We start from the raw sequence: 20464 nt of genomic DNA, 5'->3' as shown, positions 1-20464 counted from the left end.
TATTGTTAGAACATGCACGAGGTTCGAAAAATCTCTCGGATTAAGAATACGTGCGTATAAATCGTAAAATCAAGAACAGAAGAGCTTTTGAGAGCTTTCTCATTCTGCGTCGACCGACACATCGCTGGCGTGGCGCAATCCTCCCTCACAAAACGAATCCGAATCCGAAAGGGGTAGTTTCTCCGTGGGTGGCGCTCGTGGCGCCGCTCTTCAACCTTCATGGCAAAAGCAAGGGTGGCAAGCAAGCCCCGATTCCAGGCCTCGGTTAGTCGTGCGAGGTGCGAGAGTCGCGCGTGCTCGCGAGCTCGTTGTCATCACGCTTGTATTCGTGCTCATTGCCGCCGCCTCGAGGAGCAGGTGCGATTAGATCAGACGAAGATTTATCTCTCGTCCATCCGACTGTCCGTTCGACTGAATTGAAGCGAATAGTGATTCGAATTGAAGAGGACGAAGCGGCGAGCGACGACGATGCCAGAAGACGATACGCAGGACACGCAGTTGGATTCTCGGTACGCGAGATAGTGGAGGACATCCGACGGATAATAGTGGCGATAGTGACCAGTGATTTCGGCGCGATTAGCAGCGATTAATTGATCAGGTGCGATATCCTGCTGATTCGCTGACTGCGCCACGCGCGTCCGCCCACGAATACCCACTTCTCACCCCCGCAAACGAGGCTGCTTTCTCCTCTCTATTTTCTCTGCTATCCTCCTGTGTTATTTCGCTGCATGCCCGCATATATACTTGTGCCGCAGTGTCGGCTAATTAATAATAAGCCGGTTAATTAGGAAGCCCGGCACGTAGCGATGGAAGACATAGGCTTTGACGTGTCTCTATTGTCACATTTGGTATCAATTTGGGAATATGATTGATTGTTCATCTTGTGTGTCATTTGCTTGGCACTTGCCGGAGCAATCGAGCTATCGAGAATGGAGTTATAAATAGATGTTCCAGAAGTAAATCGGCAGGGTCTTGATATGAAAGACTGCAAGACAAAAATCAGTTCTTGCTTTATTTATTCATGGAGTTCTCTTGGGAGCTCATGATGCAAACTTTAACATTCCTGATTTACTTTGAACTCGTAATAAATTTAAAGACAATATTTGATAGACTATATTTAAGTATGATTTAAATATAATTTGTGTATGAGAAATATGCCGCGAAGCAACTCATCACTTTTTGCTGTCGTCTATCATCAAATCATATTGTAATAGTCTGTCTCTATCTCTCCCCCATGTCTCTCTCTCCCCTCCCTCTTCTCTCTTTCTCTCTTTCTCTCTTACTATTCGCACATAGTTTTATTTCCATTTCAATGCCGTACAAAATCCCCCTCGACCACGATCAATGAACTTAGAAACCGAGCCGAAAGATAAGCACACGTCTCGCGGAATAGTCGAGTTTACGGCTCGTCCCCAATGTGGATCGATATTTATATAGAAAAAAAAACATGCATGAAAATCTTCTCGCGATAACCAGAGCGTATGCATACGACGCAATCAGTTTTTCTTTTTTTCTTTCTCCGCAATCAATTTTTCTTTTTTTAAATTTGATACGTAACCTTTCGCACTCTTTTACGATATACCGCCGCATATTTTTTTAAGATAATTAGCATGCCGATGTTTTAATGATTTACTTTACATCTAATCTTGTTGACGAGTGAGAATTCTCTTGATTTTTGCTCTCTCAATTACTTTGTAAGGCCATCTTCATAATTTTCGGCTAATTATACGCGCGCTTTTTCACAATGAATGACCACCGTGCGATCCCGTATGTTCCTGCCACCCTCATATTTCAAATTTCAGCCGCTGAATACATAATATAGCTTTGAACCATGCAATTTTAAGTACGTGTTACATTTACATGTAAATTGATCTCTAAGCCATCTGAATTAATTCTCATCAACTATAAGTTACATTTATGATCTGTTCCTATAAATATTCCTATAAAGATGAAATTAATTAAGGATTTAGCTATTCAATCCCCTTTTAAATAGAACTTGTTAAATCTCAAGATTATTTTTAATCTCCATTATTTTAATTTTTAATTTTTAATTATATGTATATAACGATATTTCATAAACAATATATATTTATAGATCTACAATGGGCATTGTTTTAAAATTATTCAAGATTATAAATAAAAACAAAGGAAAATATGAATAAAATATAAATTATTTATTTAAATACTTTTTCATCAATTTGCTGTCTAAAAAAGATCTGTTTTGTCTTAAGAGAAATAATGCAAAATAAACATTTATGCTTTAATTAGATTAATATTCTGAAAATATATTTGAAATTATTGTACGACATAATTGAATGAACATTTTAATATAATGTAACTATAAATATAAATCTTTATATGAATCTTTATTGATATAAATGTTATTAAAGTAGCAGCTACTAGAAATTAAAATAATAATTTAGAATCTCACATAATTTTCAATCTGTATTTGAAATGGATATTCATTAATACAATACAATATTTTGTCATCGATTTAAGAGTTACAGGGGCATGAATTTTCAGATAGGAGTGTCAAGTCTCGTCGCGATATCCAATTTCAATGCAAAGCAATTATGGTGAGAGCGTATTTTCGATATATCTGTTGGCTCTCAATGCCATCGAATTTATTGCAAAGCCGATTTTAGTATTCCAAAACCATGATTTTTTTTTATTTCACACGTCTGCCTCGAACACGCGTATCGAGCAAATCGACGGATGTTCGAACTGGAGGGTTGTTTGTACTCTACAATCTATACCCCATCATCATGAGTGCTTTAACTTTGCTTTCGAGAGACGTGACCTAAATGATTTTAAAAAAAGTGAGAGAAAAAAATATAATCAACGAATAAAATTCTCTTGTATAGGATGTGCATACAATACGATATCTATCACTTATAATCGAATTTTGTGATATAAGCTAAGTTTGAAAAAAATAAGGCAAGTATCTATACAACAAAATTTCTAATCTTTACAAGAAGAATATTAGAAAAACGTTTATAATAATTTTAAAATTACTTAAAAATATAAAATTTATTGAAAAAATTTATTAAAAAATAAGCTTAAAAAAATATTAACAAACTTTAAGAACTCAAATTATTTTTAAAAGATCCAAAGCTTTTAACTTTATAAAATTAATGCTTATCATATTTTCTTATAATTTCTTATAATTAATCTCTATAGGATCTTTAACGGATCTTTTTAACGGATTTAAACTTATTAAATTTATTAAAAATTCTTTCTTATATGCAAATTAAAAATAGTTTCATGATTTTACTTATTTATAATCAATAAAAAAAATTAATTTAAACCATTTGTGTAAAATTGTTAAAAGTCGAATAAACTCAGATATTAAACTTCCTCATTTAATTTTTATCTTAATTCAACATCGAAGTCGCAAACATTTTTATTAATATGATCTCTCCAAAAATATTATCCCTAAAGTAATTATTCTATTATTCTATTTTAATAAATTTATCATTTAAAAATCTTCTATAAATTAATATTATATTTAAGTTATAGTTTATCTAATATAATAATCCTCCCAATTAATATATACTATAAATGAAAAATTTTATTAATCTTTCTTTGTATTTAATCTATTTGCATATATAATTGAGGACTAAAAGAAATAGAATGGCATAGCAATATCTTATTTGTAATGAAATATTAATAACAGCAATTATTTCAAAATAAATGTTCAAAGTAATCTCTTAAATGACCGACAACTCCACTTTAATCCAAGTTTACCCATTAAGCAAGATGTTCTCTTGTAAGCGTTTTACACAAGCTTTCTTTATAATAATGACGTGATGAAGCGACCAAGATTCTAGTTTAATAAATATTCAAGTTTCAATCGGTCTGCCAATTTACTTTTACCATGAAAAATTCTATCGCAGGCGCAACATTTTAGAAGAAGATGAATCATTTATTTATCTTATTTATAATTGATTGCTTATATATTATCTTCTAACGCAGTTTAACAAAGTTTAATGAATAACGAGCTTCATTTTGACACATTGACGTGTGTTAAACTTGATAAAAATGACGTCACTTTTAATATCGGTTGCCTCGTTGCGCGTCATTTTTATGTCGTTATTAATTAATGAATGTAATCATTTAATGCGCCAACCAGAAAACGAGAGGATTGGAAGACAAGAATGACATTACCCGAGAAGGGGAAACAAAATATAGCGTAATATCCAGGTTTAAGGTACAGCACAAAGGGATAAAACTGTGGAAACTATCAATACATAAAATTGGATTCTAAAAGAATATTCTCTTAATTTTTTATCTAGTAAATTAATGAATAATGAATGTATTTTTAAATTTATTTGTTAATTAAATAATTTGTGAAATGTTTTTCACAAATATAAATACTAAAAAATGTATGGCGTTAAAGTTTTACACGCGCGCGCGCGCGCGCGCGCACACACACACACACACACACACACACACACACACACACACACACACACACACACACACACACACACACACACACACACACACACACAAACATTTTTTTTTAATGTAATTAGTTTAATAATACTTCTTAGATATTTTTATAAAAAACATTAATTGAAATAAAAGTTTCATTAATTAAATATAATTTTATATAATTTAATAGAAAATATGTTTATATCATCAGATTTTTAAGGTTTATAGTCATTGTAATATAAGTACTTCTTTAAATAAAATGTTTTAATATATTCTACATCAAAGATTTATAGTTCAAAGATCGTTAAATAAACAAGTAGAATAGACCATTTCTGCCAGTAAAAATTAAAACATATAAACATTAGAATGTCCATCGCCATTTCTATCAGATTACAGATATAAAGTAATATAATAATTAGTAATATAATAATAATAGTAATATAATAATTAATATATAATAAAATACAGTCATTTCTTCTCTCATATGAACAATCCCATTTAAAGAAAAAATCTTGGCTGGTGCCGTTAAGGGGGAATAACCTTTTAAAGTTCGAAAAAAGTGTGTTTCTGTGAATTATTTTGATACATATATATTTCATTGACATGAAATTGATTGACAGTTTAAGTATGCATATGTTAGATAATATTTGAGAATTGTTTAAATATCAAATATACATATTTAATTATATCATAGACGTCGCTGTAGAATGATCCATATCGAATAGAGCTTCATGATTTTCCACTTTATTCACGCTTATTTAAGAAATATAATTAAAATATAAAATGTAAAATCTATATTAGTATAGTTTAAATTTATGGAAATTTTTTAAAAATAATTTATTATTTTTCTCACTGCAAAATGTACTATATGTTTTATCGAAATTTCAAAACTTTTTGTTTCAAAGTCTGTCATTTTTCTAAAAATTATCATAATTTAATTTCCGTAGACTTAACTGAAACGACACTAATATAAAAAAATATTTAGATTATCTTTCTTAGATGAGTTGAATATGAACAAGGAGAGAAATCATGAAATCCTGCTCGACGTATAGCAGTTTGCAGCGATCTCTATAATATACATATATTTGATAATAAAAAAATTCTCAAATATTGCCAAATATATAAATAAACACATTTAAAGCTTTAATCAATAACAAAATATATATGACTGAAAAATAATTCACAAAGACACGACATTTCTTTTGAAATATTGTTCCCCTTAAATAAAATAAGATCTATTCTGATATTGAATGTGAATCTAATCAATATAAGAATCATTATTTTTCAATGAAGAAACTATAAATGCCTGAAAAAATACGCTATGATACGATATGACATATTATATATACAATTTATTTACATAATATATATTTTATATATAATATTATATCATGCATTTATATCATTATATAATGTTTAATATTTAGCTAAACATAATATTTAGCTAACAAAATATAAAAAAAAAACTCTTTCCGAGTTCGCAACGATAAGCGAAACATAAAACAAGGATTGATACCGGATGCAAATATAAATAAAACAACGTGGAACGTGCGCGCGTTTGGCGAAACGCCTGTGCAAAACATAAACGATCAACTTCGTTCTCTCCAACAGCATACGTAATCCATCTGTACGGTTGCATTTGTTCACGTCCATCGATTCGAAAGTAGCGTCATCGGAAATCGTACGGCGATATCAAGCTCGCGCGATACGACATTTCATCCTTGTTGATACGACGCAAAATCGAGTATCGGGAACGACGATGCTTCAAAACCGGATGCAGTCCGTCGAAATCCGCATCTGCAGATCTGCAACACGCGTGACAGACGCGAATTAAACCTGTGCTGTCCGTAAACTATATCGAACCGATTGATTTTCCATTTAACTTGATCATATGTATCAGCAACGAAATTACGCGGCAAAATATTGTTTCACGCGATAAAAAGGAAATTACAGAAGACACAGAAGTGCTCCTCAGGAAGAGCAGATGTTCACACGCGACACAGATGCACATGCTGCTCCCGACGCGTAATCATTCTTGCCTGCAATGGAAATAACTTTTCCACTAAAATTCCACATTATACATGTATATATTTTTTTTCACGTGCATTTCTTTTTTTAATATCTCGAGATTATATTCTACCTATTGTTATAAATTAATTTGTATTAATAAATTCCAGTAATAAATTTCAGTGTTTCACGAAAGAAAATTTTCTTTTCTCTATCTATCAATCTAGATAGCTAATCCGACATCTAGATTGATAGATAGAAAAAAATCCTTACGTTTTTCAATCGATAAACCACGTCTATTTAGTAAAAGACTTGAAATTTCTGGATTTTGCTTATGTTAGTTTCCGACCATGCAAATTGATAGGTGTCGTATTATACATATAGAGACACGCTGTGCAGTCACAGTGATTGCAGCAGCAAGAATGACTACGACATTATCTCGCTGCTGCAGCCAATCCTGAAATCCTCTCGACAGTACGCTCGCCTCTATGTGAACTCACTTAACGCATGTGGTTTCACCTGTAAATTATGTGCGGTTTGCAGTTGTCATTCAGTTGTTATCGTTTATTGCATTCTGCCGCACAAGTCTGTTTATTGGCTTTGCACAGGGAAACTACTCAAAATATACTTTGACTTTTTTCCAAGCTGAGCATAAGATTCATAAATTTTATTACATTATGTATATATACATGTACACACAAATTGACATACACGTATGTATGTATGTATGTATGTATGTATGTATGTATGTATGTATGTATGTATGTATGTATGTATGTATGTATGTATGTATGTATGTATGTATGTATGTATGATGTATGTATATATATACACATACATACACAGTAAGAAACATTTTGTATTTGTATTAAAATCGGTCCTTGTTAAAATTTTTGTTAAATCTTTACATATTTACATGTAAATTTAACACATGCCTACTATGTTAACTGACCTTAACAAATATAAAATGTAAAATTGTTAAAATGATTTAAGAAATGTGTTAAAATAACACAATTCGTACGTATTTATTCAATATGTTAAAATTTACACAAAGAAATGTTGGTTTTATTCTATAATAGGGGTAGGGATGACTTGTTATTATCCTTTGTGTTTCGATACAATCTTGAATCTTGACGCGTCTCGACATGTTATTTATCATAAAAATTATGGTAATTGTAACACATTAACTTCATCACAATTAACTTCAAATTAAGATCAAGAGTACATTTCTTTTTTTAAAATATTAACATTAATGTCAGTGTTACTATTTAACACATCCATATTATGTTAAATTAACACAAAATTTTGAGTGGATCGTTTGGACATGTGATTTATGTTAAATTCAACACATTTTTTCCAACAGTGTGTGTGTGTGGGGGGGGGGGGGGGGCGTGTGCGTGTGAAATATATAAAAATTATAAGAGTTTTAATCTGAAAAAGAAGAAGAAAGAAACTAGAAATATGAGGCAGAATTACATTTTGATGCCCTAAATTTCTTCCCCGCGTTATATCGGATTTTCTAGTATACGGTCTAGTAAGCAAAAGACTATTTTTTTTGTCGAATAAAAAAAGCTATAAATTTCCATTTCCCGCCAGCAGCGCGACAAGAAAGCTCTTCCAGATTCAAGAGTCAACCGCGAATGGAAGTCCTTTGTGAAGTTACACAAGAACACAAAGTGAACGGCCGAATGGCTCGATGTATGGCACACTGAATTCTTGCATTCGCTTTTGGGGTCCATCATGCAAAACTACCTGCGAACAATGCACTCGGGCCGAAGCCGCGTCGCGAAACCTACGCCCGAGATTGGGTGCGGTATAGAGATAACGTTATTATGCCGTTCCTAGATCTGCAATAGCATGAACAATGGCGGTATTTCCTCCGACCGATGAGGACCGATGGGACGCATGCCGATACCTCGGCGAAATGAAATGTTGCAGCACACCGACAAAGAGGCAAATAGGTAGCCGGCGTGCGATCGACAGCTTGCCGAGTAAATAATGGTAGGATTGACCGAATGTGACACGTGTATGGGCACACGTGGGCATCGAATAGAAAAATGCCTCGCGGTAGCGCAACTTTCCCATCACCGAATGCTGAAATTTTATTCGTTAGTTATATACGACGGACGTATATAAATAACAAATTGAGGTTTCCCACATATTACGATACGACAAAATCGATAATGAACCATCGGCTGGAACATTTTATCGTCTGGAGCATTTCAGGATCGTAAAAGCATTCAGGGTCTGTTGCCTAGAATGCAAATTTACGAGAGTCTAATATCTGTTTGTTTCCTTTAAAAAATTATCAAAAGTTAAGTATTATATCATATACTAATTAATAATCATTTCCTTAGTATTGTCAATATCTTTAAGCCAAAGCTCCATCTGCGACATGAATAGCTTCGATCGGATGCATTATCAGCAGGTCGCATTGCGATTGATTATAACTATAGATATAGCTAATTTCCAAGATATCTCACCATGCTACGACAAATCTAGTACCTCGTAATTATCATTGAGCATCGTCCAAATCTCGTCTGACATTTGACGTATACGCGCAAACTACATATCTCTGTCAATTCTAGCACATTTACTATTATATATATATATATATATATATAAAACACTATCAATTATACTATCATTAGTAAAAAAAAAGTAGTTTAGATAATAAGACAAAAATCGGGATATAAAATGTTTTTTAAATATTTTTGAATTTTTTCTTGGAAATATCTTAAAATCTCGATTTTAGATTTTGTGTTGCTGGATAGAATTTTAATATAACATAAAAATAAAATGCTAATACGTTTTACAACAAACAAAATGATAATACAAGAAGAGGATAAAAAGCTATGGAAAAACAATAAAAAATCTGAAAGAATTACAAAAATAAAACAGATAAAAGAAAGATCTTTGATTGATTACTTGAAATAATTTGTTTACGTATCTCTCTTGTATATGTAACTTAATTAACTTTTATACCTCTAAAAGTTAAATCTATTTGAACGGATTATGTTCCTTTTACATCGCAGAATGTCGTAAGATCATAATTGAACCTTTCAAGGTTTACCGTGTAAATGTGGCGTATGCGCTTGTTTGATGGAAAATGTGTCTCGTTATGCATACTTAGTTGTTGAGCATTTTCCATGAGAAACCTTGTCTCTCTGAAGACACCTAAAAGAGAAACTAAAGTTCTCCGATCACATCGTACAAGCTGGTCTTACAACTGCGCGCTAGGCAAGTACAGAGGACTTCGTCCTCGAAGACACAAAAGAGGATACTTTGATGTATTTTGAACGTCTTTGCGCGGCTTTGCAGCGAATGGGGTTTTGTCGCACGACAAATGGCTTACATAACAATATCGATTCATAATTTTGTATTATATTTACATTTACACTTTCTTGAACAAATAAAATGGTGACAAAGTGGATATACAATAAACATGCGTTATTCACAGCATCAATATTTCTGCATAATTTAAAATTATTTCTAGATAAAAAAGATTAAAACAGTAAAATATTAACGAAAGTAAATATAACACATGTAATATTCGATGTAGACTTGAGACTTGATAATTAAGATTAACTTTAACAAAAACTTTAACTTTTAATTTAGAGTTGGTCTTTTTAAATCATTTTCAAATCAATATCAAGGAAGATTAACATTTACGAAGATTAACATTTATTAATATGAAAAATTTACATTTTCATTACATATCTTTAACGCTTCTGTTCCTTTTTATCCATTTTTATCCATTTTTTATTATATCCATTTAAATTTAAAGATATTTTATATTCCCAACTTTTAAAATACAGTTAACATTTCTTTATAGTTTATAGCTATAGTGTCTTATTTCATCGTGGCATATTTCAAGATTTCCGCCATTTTTCAAGGTGTTTATAAGGCATGTTTCGCGGTAACTTTAATGAGACTGTCGACTTGATCCTCTCTGATATCTGTAATAGATCTTCACCGTTTGCTCGTATTACTTTGTAACACGGGCATCACGTTTAGCGCATAGTTTTTCGCAATGAAACGCATTGATGCGACGCAATGCGACGTAACCTTGTAGGTAGATAGACGCTTCTGCGTTACAGCTTTCAGCGTATCTCCCGCACGTAACGTCATAAAATTACAGGCAAATTGCGTTTGTGCCGCACTACCGAAAAGTTTTCCGATACGTTCAACCGTCACGTTCGCGAAAAGCTCCTTTACCCTCGTCTTCGATTTTCGGTAAGTCGTTTTCTGACGCGAAGCAGGTATTTCCATCATGTCTCCTGAACGTCAGCTTTCCTATTGTTTTCCTTCGTAATAAAGGCAAACTTGGAATATGTCTCTGAATATTCTTTATGTTTGCACGCCAATTATTAATCTACTTCTACGATGCGAATCGGCGAAGAGAATTGATTTTAATATTTTAAGTAACAGGAAGCAAAAAGAAAAAAAAAAACAAAAACTGGAAAAAATTCAAGATTAAAAATATGCTCAAAGAAATATTTATTTCAAAAAGTGTAAGAAACAAAAAAAGATATGACTATTTAATAATTTTTAAGGTTAAATTAGAAGCTTTGACAGTGTTCAAAAATATGATTAGCTAATAATACTAATAGCTTTTTACTCTTTTACGACATCGAAATTTAAACTAATCGAAATTTTAATCCCAGCTACTAATTGACCATATTGTTCGCTAGATGATCTATAATTTTAACAGGAATGCACTTTAGCATGATACAATATACATTAAAATGCACTCACCCGTGGATTATTTAATTTTGCCACCAAAGTAACTCGCGGTAATATGCATGGCTGCAAGAGGAATCAAATAAATAAAACTAAAATTAAATTTAGAGTGTCAAAGAATATGCTATCTTTTTCTTTTCATATTTACATTTATATATCAAAAAGTGAATATAAATATATTAAAAGTCCAAAATTGATTATATATTTGATTTAATTAATATAAAAATATGTGCAATGTTTGAGGAATTATTCGTAATTTGTACATATTATATTATTTTGCGTTATTATATACATTTTCTTCTATAATTTTCATATTTTTTTCGCTAAAGCTTTTTAGAATAAAAGTCAACAAGATAAAATAAGAGAATGGATTATTAAATAATTCAGCCATTTGAATTATGTAATGTGATCGTTATATCATGAACCTCGCTTTTCGATATGATATGATGGATACTAAAAATGACGAATGTTGTCAATATTGTCATATATACTATATGAAATCTGAAGATATTTTTTCTTGCACTATACAATACATAGTATTATAAAGAAGCTCTATTAGTTTGCCAACAGTCCTTTTGATTTGAGCTTCCTTTTGTCTCTGGCAGGAAACTTGAAATTGAATCCGTTGCAGGACAAGTAACTTATCTCGCAAGAGCATGCAATGGGCTTTTATAGCATTATCTTTACATCTGCAATCACTATTGTTCGAGATGGAAGTTAACTTTAGACAATAAGATGTGCTGCGCATCTAATGACAATTATCAAACGATTGAATAAAACCTTGTCAATATCGATTCACGCAGTACGATATAAGTAATATTATCATGTTTTTCAAAACTGAAACAGTTGAATAATAATAAGATATCTATCAAGTTGGTCATCATTGGTAATATAAAAACATTTATGAAGAAATGATATAATTAATACGAATTAATAAGAAGAGAAAGGTAACATAAAACATTGTACAGAAAAGTGTACATAAAATATTTAAAAAATGCAAATCTATAAAAGATTATTATTTTTTTATGAAATTTGAAACTATCGCAGGTTATACGTTTAGAAAAAGTGTATTCTTTTGTTTTTAAAAATATTTATCCCAAGATTATATTATCATTTAATAACTTTTAATATTAACTGTCATTAAAAAATTTTTGTAATAATAAAACAAAGATATATATGATTCATAAATTCATAAATTCATAAATTATATGATATATATATATATATATATAAAATTATTTATGAATAATATTTATGAATAATATTTTCAAGAGTTATTAACAACAAAATTAGTAAAATTCGATGAATTAATTAAAATAATTTTTTTTAAATGCTCATATGCACAAATTTGTTTATTATTATTATTATACTACTCGATACTTATTACATACATTTGGGTTTATTCGTTGCTTATTTTGGAAATAACAGCGAGTTATAATAATATTCAACTATCCTGCCTCACATACAGACATACACAAATTCTCTACAAATCATACGCGGGTAATACGCAGCGAATATAATCGAGGTTTAGTAGTCATCTTTGTGCGAGCTTATTGTCTTATTGATTCGCTTCGAAATCCATTTAGGTAGAATAAACGGCGCTATACAATAGCTCACGTCCAACAAGTAATGAAGCTAAGCGATCAGTAGACCACTTAGCTACCAAACTAACCAAGCTAATAATCTCTAGCATTTATTCAAACTGTACGTTTTCATTAATTATTTGAGTCAACGAGTTTTAATAACATCATTTATAAATCGTCAACTAGTTGATATAAAAAAGTACAAATGCTTTTAACATTAGCCTTTATGTAAAAATTAATATTAATTAATCTTTAAAGAGTTGGACAAGCAATTGTTGCGCAGTTATTCTTAATATAAATAATCAAATATGTATATTATATATTATATAAGTATATCGAGTTCGATATACTTTGAAAATTAATTTTAGTTCCGCTTTTATTTTTATCTTGATTTTAGTTCATTAAGAAATAGAAATATGTAATTGCATAAATGTTCATATCTTTACTTGTTATTTATTCTTTTTGACAAGTGTCTTAAATAAAACATAAACAATGCGAGAAACGAATGGAGAAAAGGAAAAAAAAACGTGAAAAGACTTATGAAAAAATATGAGAGGAATATAAAAACTCAAACAGAGAAATTTTAGTAAAAACGAACAAAGTCGTGGATTATCAGAGCTTTCTGCCTATTATTTCCGTCTCTCATTGATTCGTGTTATTTACTGCTTCCGTTTCAACTACGTATGAGAGATACCGGAAAAAAAGTAGGATACAAAAAGCCAATCGATGTGGGGATGATCGGATATTACACCGACAGTGTTCATATATTAACATCTAGTATAACTTGGTTTAGAAACTGACCGCTTTCTCGATAACGCGTATCGCGCTTTTCCTTTTGAAATATTGTATTGTCTTTAGGAAAATGACATATATATTTTTTCATTATTCAAAAAATCCGACACTGCTTCAGTTTTTGATCCCATGCTCAATAAATAAAATCTTGAACCTTGATGTCAATGATATAATTTTATAACTTAATTTTGTTTTTAATATTACAATCCAAATCTTTCCATGAATAATTATAATAAAATTGCGATTGTAAGTATAATTAGGGAAAATTAAAGTTACAAGTAATGATAAAAAATATAAACATTTTATATAAGTAAACTTAATTGTTAATATTATTACATTAATAGCCATAAGATTTATGTATGAAGAATTATGTAAACATTTTATTTATTATATTTTTTGTATTCTCGAAAGCCTCCATGCATTTTTCCGTTTGCGTCTCGTTTTGCGAGGCAACTATTATGTTCATTGTTCTACGAGTCAGCTGCCTATTCGACTTTGGAAAATGCGTTAGAAAGAGATAGACAGCTAACGGGCGTGGTTTAATAAGTTTCGCCGTTCATTCAGCGCAGGAAAATAAGAGGGGGGTGACGATGTGAGAGGGTGGCGAACTAAGAAAGACAGCGTGTCGACAGAGAAGAGAGAGGAGGAAAGGAGAGAAGAATCCAATAGTCCAATACCCCCGGCTAGAGCTAAAGCTCTTTGTCTCTCTCCCGGATGCCGGGATGCCGATACCTGGCGTGCCTCGGGCTATGTTCCTGCGTACCATGATAGGTCGCACTAGTACTAGCGTACTAGTACATTACTAACGTCTACATACATCGATACGTCATCTGAAACCACCATAACCAGACGGAATTTGCAAAATAAATGCGAGTGGCAATAAAGCGTACTCTCAGCTCTCAATAATAACTTTGTAGTTTTCAACAATTCAAAGCACATCCATTTAATTTTCAATATATTAATTGTATAATACAAATTGTATATGTTATACTATATTTGTATAGCATATGGTATAATGCATTGACCATCGTTATCTAAATCCGCTTTTAATTCATACGCACGAGAAGGTTTGCATCGTGGCACAAATTATAGTGCGCAAATGAGTCTTATCCTGCGCGCGTTATATGTGGAAATAATCTTGGTTTAACGCTCCATTGTTTCAATATAATCCAGGTATGAATAACTTGCAGAAATCTCTGGAAGAAGATACATGTAATTAAATCTTGAGTGAAATTTATCCTTGTTTTAGAAAAAAGAGAGGTATATACATATGCAATAATAATACATCATCTTGTATCATCTTTATATATAGCATATTATTGCAAAATTATCGAAAATTATCGAACACTGTAAATGCTACATAGTGTCTATGATTACACTGGTAAGGTGACTGGCGAGGTGACTGCAATTTGCCAAAGAGAAAATTATTGCCTGAGAATTTTTATTTCTGCCTTTTACAGAGCCTTTTCATTTCTGCATGCTGTCACGAACCTTCGTTGTTATGCGAGGTTCATACTACAAGTCGTTGTTCGTAGCTAATTACATCAGGGATTCTCAAACATTTTCTTCAAGTTAAAATTCACAAAATATACTTTGTTTTATAAATTAACAACATTTGTTAGCTAAGCAAGAATTTATTTATTATTTTCCTTTTTGTCTCTAATAACATAATTTACTCGATTATTATTGCATAAATCTTGAGATTTATTAAATTATGTTCAGTATAATTGTACCAGATATTTGAACATAATCTAATTGAATAAAATATCATAATTAAGTTCATCGATCGGATAATGTGACGGATGACGATGCGGCGAATCCGAAAATAGAACTGTGCCACGACCAATCGAAAAGTCGTAGTTTCGCGCGACTATATAAGTAGTTTATCGTATCGTTATTTTTGCAGACTGATCAATGCGAAGCTGAACGCGAATATTTATCAGTGAATTTCTTTAATTATCGATTTGCGGAGCCTGAACAGTGTAAACGAATAAGGCGTAATTCGTCGGGAATATGGATTTTTCTCTTTGGCCTTGTAACATGGTTTTCGTTCTCACGAGTGGTGATACAGTACAACGAAGTGTCGTATGACGAAATCGATAAGTGTTATAAACGCGTATGTATGAATATGATCATTATTATTGCATATCATCATCATTATTTATGCGTTAGGAATAAATCTTGTTTCTTCATCGCATATATTTTCGCGTCTTTTTTTTTCAGAATGAAGCCATTTCACAAAATATCTCTATGTATTGCTTATTTAATATATTTTTAAAATATAAATGTATTTTATTTTTTTTTAATCCGTCAGTCACTTAAATTCTAAAATATGAATTTTAATAATTAAACAACAATGTTTTTTATTTTTAAATTTTAATAACAATACTAAAATTAAATAACAAAGTATTATTTTTTAAATTTTAATAATAATACTAAAATTTCATCTATAATAAATATCAAAATATTAATAAACATTTATCAACAATGTACACCAAAGAGCACAATGATAAAAGTAATGATTATTTTATTTTTTGAATAAAATCCGATTTTTTCGAGATCTGGTTTGTTTCACTATCAGAAAATAATACTACGTCATGTGTAAAATACCTCGTTACTTGCTGCAGCAGATGAATACAATTTCACGGAATGATATTTTGCTGTTTCTCACATTATGTAAGCATTTTTTTTCACATCATAGTAGTATTACATAGCCAGAAAGAAAAACTTGCATCGCATTCGTTAGCTATAACATATTAATATAAAATTAAATATTGTTTAAAAACAAGATAATTTAATTAATTAATTTCTTTATATTTTATCTTTATCTTATATTGTGAATTTATTATTTCCCTTGTTTCAATTTTTATAAAATTGTAAATCTAATCAAACAGGATTTCATAATTTATTAAAATATTGGCGATTAACATTTCATATATTACAATGATATTAAGTCACTTCTTACTATTCTTCCGTTATAATAAAACATAACAATTGGCTTTACAATATCATCCGTTTAAGTTATACGCGATCAAGGTTGTAATTGCAACGAACTGTGGTAAATTGAGAAGCACTTCTTAACAACAGAAGCTTGACTTTCAAAGGCCCTTTGAAATCATTGTTGCCGCAAGCGAATTTGATTGCTTAAGCAAAGTAACATTAAATTTTCATAGCGATAGCTTCAAATCTTATTAAACGCACCAATTTTATTAGACCAAAAATATTCATTATATTCTGTGATATGTACTAGCAATAAGAGCAGATAGATATTTTGGATAAAGTTCCGAAAACGACATACCTCCGATTTCAAACAATGAAACTTTGTAAAAACTTTCCTTTTGGATCAAAATGAAAGTCTCTAAAAGGATTTTTGGCGACTAGCACGGGAAGACCATTTTTTACGATGATAAAAATATTAAATAAAACTTTACAATAATGAAAACAAGTACTATGATCTTGATTTTAACATATGTTATCAAGATCCTGACTAATCCTAAAAGATTTTAATCATCCCTCATTATTTATTTAAAAATTATTAACAAAAAATTTTTAAACATATTAATATAATGGTTTATATTAATATTAACGACTAATATTAATCAGTATTAATTTGTTAATGCATGTGTATTATATGTTAATGCATGTGATCATAGAGATATGGTAGATATGGTAAATATGTGAACGGAGAAACGGAAGTTTCGCCCGTCGTTATATGCCCTTATCCCAAAAAATCCAACCAGTTTATTTTAACTTGTATTAAACATATAAATTTGAGTTGAACTTTGCATAAAATATTGCGTACACCCATGTACGAGGGTAGTCTGAAAAGTTTTGAGCCTTAATATGAAGATGACGTTACTCAAAACCATTCTAGTACTACAATAGTATATGCTTTGAAAGACTTTTGTGAAAATTTCAGCCATTTTGGACGCTCAATTGTTGTTTGACAGTCGATGTCAGTGTTTTTGTAAAAATGGAAAAAATTGAATATCGTGCCGTGATTAAATTCTTACATTTGAAAGGCAATACGCCTGCGCAAATTAAAATCGAGTTGGACGCTGTTTACGGAGACTCTGCCCCGTCATTTGCCACCATAAAAAGATGGGCAGCTGAATTTAAACGTGGTCGTACCAGCTTGGCTGATGATGAGCGTTCGGGACGGCCAAAAACTGCGACCACCGCTGATAACATCGAAAATGTTCACCAAATAGTACTGAACGACCGTCGAATCAAGGTTAGAGAGATAGCAGATGCTATGGGCATATCGAAAGAACGCGTTTGTCATATATTGACTGAAGAATTGAATATGCGCAAGCTATCCGCGCGTTGCCGCGTGGTGCCGCGCTTGCTCACTTTTGGATCAAAAACGAATTTGAATAAACGTTTCCAAGGCCCTGTTGGAGCGAAACGAGTCAGATTTTTTGCGTTGCTTCATAACTGTAGATGAAACTTGGATTCACCACTACACTCCAGAGACAAAAGAACAGTCAAAACAGTGGACTGCAAAGGGTGAACCTGCTCCGAAAAAGGTGAAGACGGTTCCATCAGCTGGGAAGGTAATGGTGACTGTTTTTTGGGATAGTCACGGAATTGTGTGTATCTATTATCTTAAAAAAGGTAAAACAATAACGGGAGCATATTACGCATCATTACTTGATAAGTTGAAGGCAGAAATTGTTGCATTTGAAGAAGAAGAAAATGCTGTTCCATCAAGACAACGCACCTGCTCACACTTTGGCGGTCGCCATGGCCAAAATTCACGAACTGCACTTCGAATTGGTTGACCACCCACCGTATTCACCAGATCTGGCCCCCAGCGACTTTTTCCTGTTTTCTAAGCTTAAAGTTTCGCTTGGAGGACAGAGATTTTCATCGAACGAGGAGGTCATCGCATACGTAAACGCCTATTTTGCGGAACAAGACGCCAACTACTATTTGGAAGGGTTAAAGAGGTTAGAGTATCAATGGGCAAAGTGTATCGACTTAAAAGGAGATTATGTTGAAAAATAAAACTATATTTGACTGAAAAAATACTTGTTTCTATGTTAGGCTCAAAACTTTTCAGACTACCCTCGTAAAACTTCGCTTTGCGTTGAAAAGTATATACATGGAATTAGTATGTTCCGCCCCTCCCCCCTACGGGGGGGTTCTATTACCAAAAGATCTAACCTAACTCAACCCTTATCACAGTGATAATTAAATATCATTATGAAAAATTGTAATTTGTTAATATACGTGTAGATAGTAGACATATGGGCGGGGAAGGGGCTCCGCCTCTCTCTCTGCATTTCCACCTCGTTAAAACCTGTCCTAATCATAATTGTAATTTTTTTTTCAAATCAGAAATATTGTATATATTTTATCCAAGCGATTAATTAATATTAAGTTCGAAATAAACAAAATATTACTAAGTAAGTTCAACAATTAATTAAATAAATATTATATTACATTTATTAGAGGTCTATGAGTATTATTTAAACCCTCCTTCGCCCACATGTCTACTATCTACACATGCATTAACAAATTAATACTGGTTTGTTAATAGTAATATAAACTGTTATACGTTTCAAAGTTTTTTGTTAATAACTTTGTAATAAATAATGAGCGATGACTAAAATCTCTTAAGGATTATTCAGGATCATGATCTTGATAATATATGTCAAGATTAAGATAGCACTTGTCTTCATTATTATAAACTTTTATTTAACATTTTTATCATTTCACCAAAAAAAAATTTCCCGTGCTAGTCACCAAACATCCCTTTAGGGACTTTTATTTTGATCCAAAAGGAAAGTTTCTACAAAGTTTCATCGAAATCGGAGGTATGTCGTTTTCGGAATTCCACTCGATATTTTAAAGATGTTAACGAATATATCACATTGCCAATTAATTTAAAATCCGAATAAAATTAACATCTCTCAAAGAGCATCGAACCGCGAAGATCTCTTAATGTACTTGCTGCGAGCGATGATTCTGAGTGCATTATTAACATGTCGGAAGATGGCCAACTTCCTTCCAGTCTCCACCCTGCTTTTAAGGTAATTAAATGGACAGTCGAGACCGACGAACTGGCAATGAAAAACTTTAACTCGGCGCAAAGGAGGCCATGTTACACTTATATATTTCCACGTTGCGTGTTACCGATGATGGATTTAGGGCGCAAGAACCGCGAGAAATTGTATGTCACAAACGAATAAAATTTAATATAATAATATTTATATAAAATTTATGGAGAGAACAGTAAGATTTATCTCGAAGAAATTGAAAATGACAATACTTTTCTTCGCTCTATATTATGTAATGTGAATAATGAGAAAATCGCGAATTAATTTCTATTAAAATCGTGACCATAACAATTACATAATTTGTCTGATGCAAGAATTCTCAGTTTTCTTATTAAGATAAGTATTATTCTATTCGAAGTTCATAATTAGAACATATTATTTACTGTTACTTGTTGTCGCTCGTACACGTGAAAATTGTCATTTTGAAAAATTTCACGTATGCGTGCGCATACATCAGTCTTTTAATGTAGCTCTTCACCGTACGGTTACTTTGTCATGAAAATAAATTGAAAAATGGATAGTGTCCAAAACGAAATAGAAATTCAGACGTACAGAGAACGCGAGAGACGAAGATGGAGATGCTGTAAGCGCTGATGGAACCCATCGCTCTCTCGTAAATCTGATTACGTTGTCTCGCTAGCTGCGACCATATTCATTCACCACTACTCTTTGAAGAGACATATAGATAGCCTTGCACGTGCGCGTGGATGTCGCACAGTTTATCAGACTTCGATGAATCGCGACCATCTCGAAAATCGAATAGGGGTTTGTCTCAGCCATTGATTTCCGCTTCGTTTGACGTCTAGATTCGAGGTAATCAGAGAAAACGCATAGAAA

General features: G+C 31.8%; 1 protein-coding gene and 1 long non-coding RNA gene across 3 annotated transcripts in view; one reads left to right on the top strand and one right to left on the bottom strand.

The window, feature by feature from the left end:
• The first annotated feature begins 241 nt into the window (after nucleotides 1-241).
• LOC105429607 (uncharacterized) overlaps nucleotides 242-20464 on the top strand; it is a 35755-nt gene continuing 15532 nt past the window's right edge. Inside the window, exon 1 of one of the 2 annotated variants that reach the window (XM_089075345.1) lies at nucleotides 242-509. The gene's annotated coding sequence lies outside the window, so the exon portion shown is untranslated. Of the gene's footprint in view, nucleotides 599-20464 lie in introns of both variants that reach the window. The other variant, XM_011642702.3, reaches the window with a different exon arrangement.
• Nucleotides 14480-18367, bottom strand: LOC148936897 (uncharacterized). Its single transcript, XR_016138884.1, has 2 exons — nucleotides 16173-18367; nucleotides 14480-14758 (listed from the first exon to the last, which is right to left on the bottom strand). It is a non-coding gene; the product is annotated as an uncharacterized LOC148936897 (long non-coding RNA).

This window comes from Pogonomyrmex barbatus, unplaced genomic scaffold (assembly GCF_055798465.1).
Source record: "Pogonomyrmex barbatus isolate J1 unplaced genomic scaffold, ASM5579846v1 scaffold19, whole genome shotgun sequence".
In the NCBI taxonomy this organism is placed as follows: domain Eukaryota; kingdom Metazoa; phylum Arthropoda; class Insecta; order Hymenoptera; family Formicidae; genus Pogonomyrmex; species Pogonomyrmex barbatus.
This window is presented reverse-complemented; position numbering and strand designations above follow the sequence as displayed.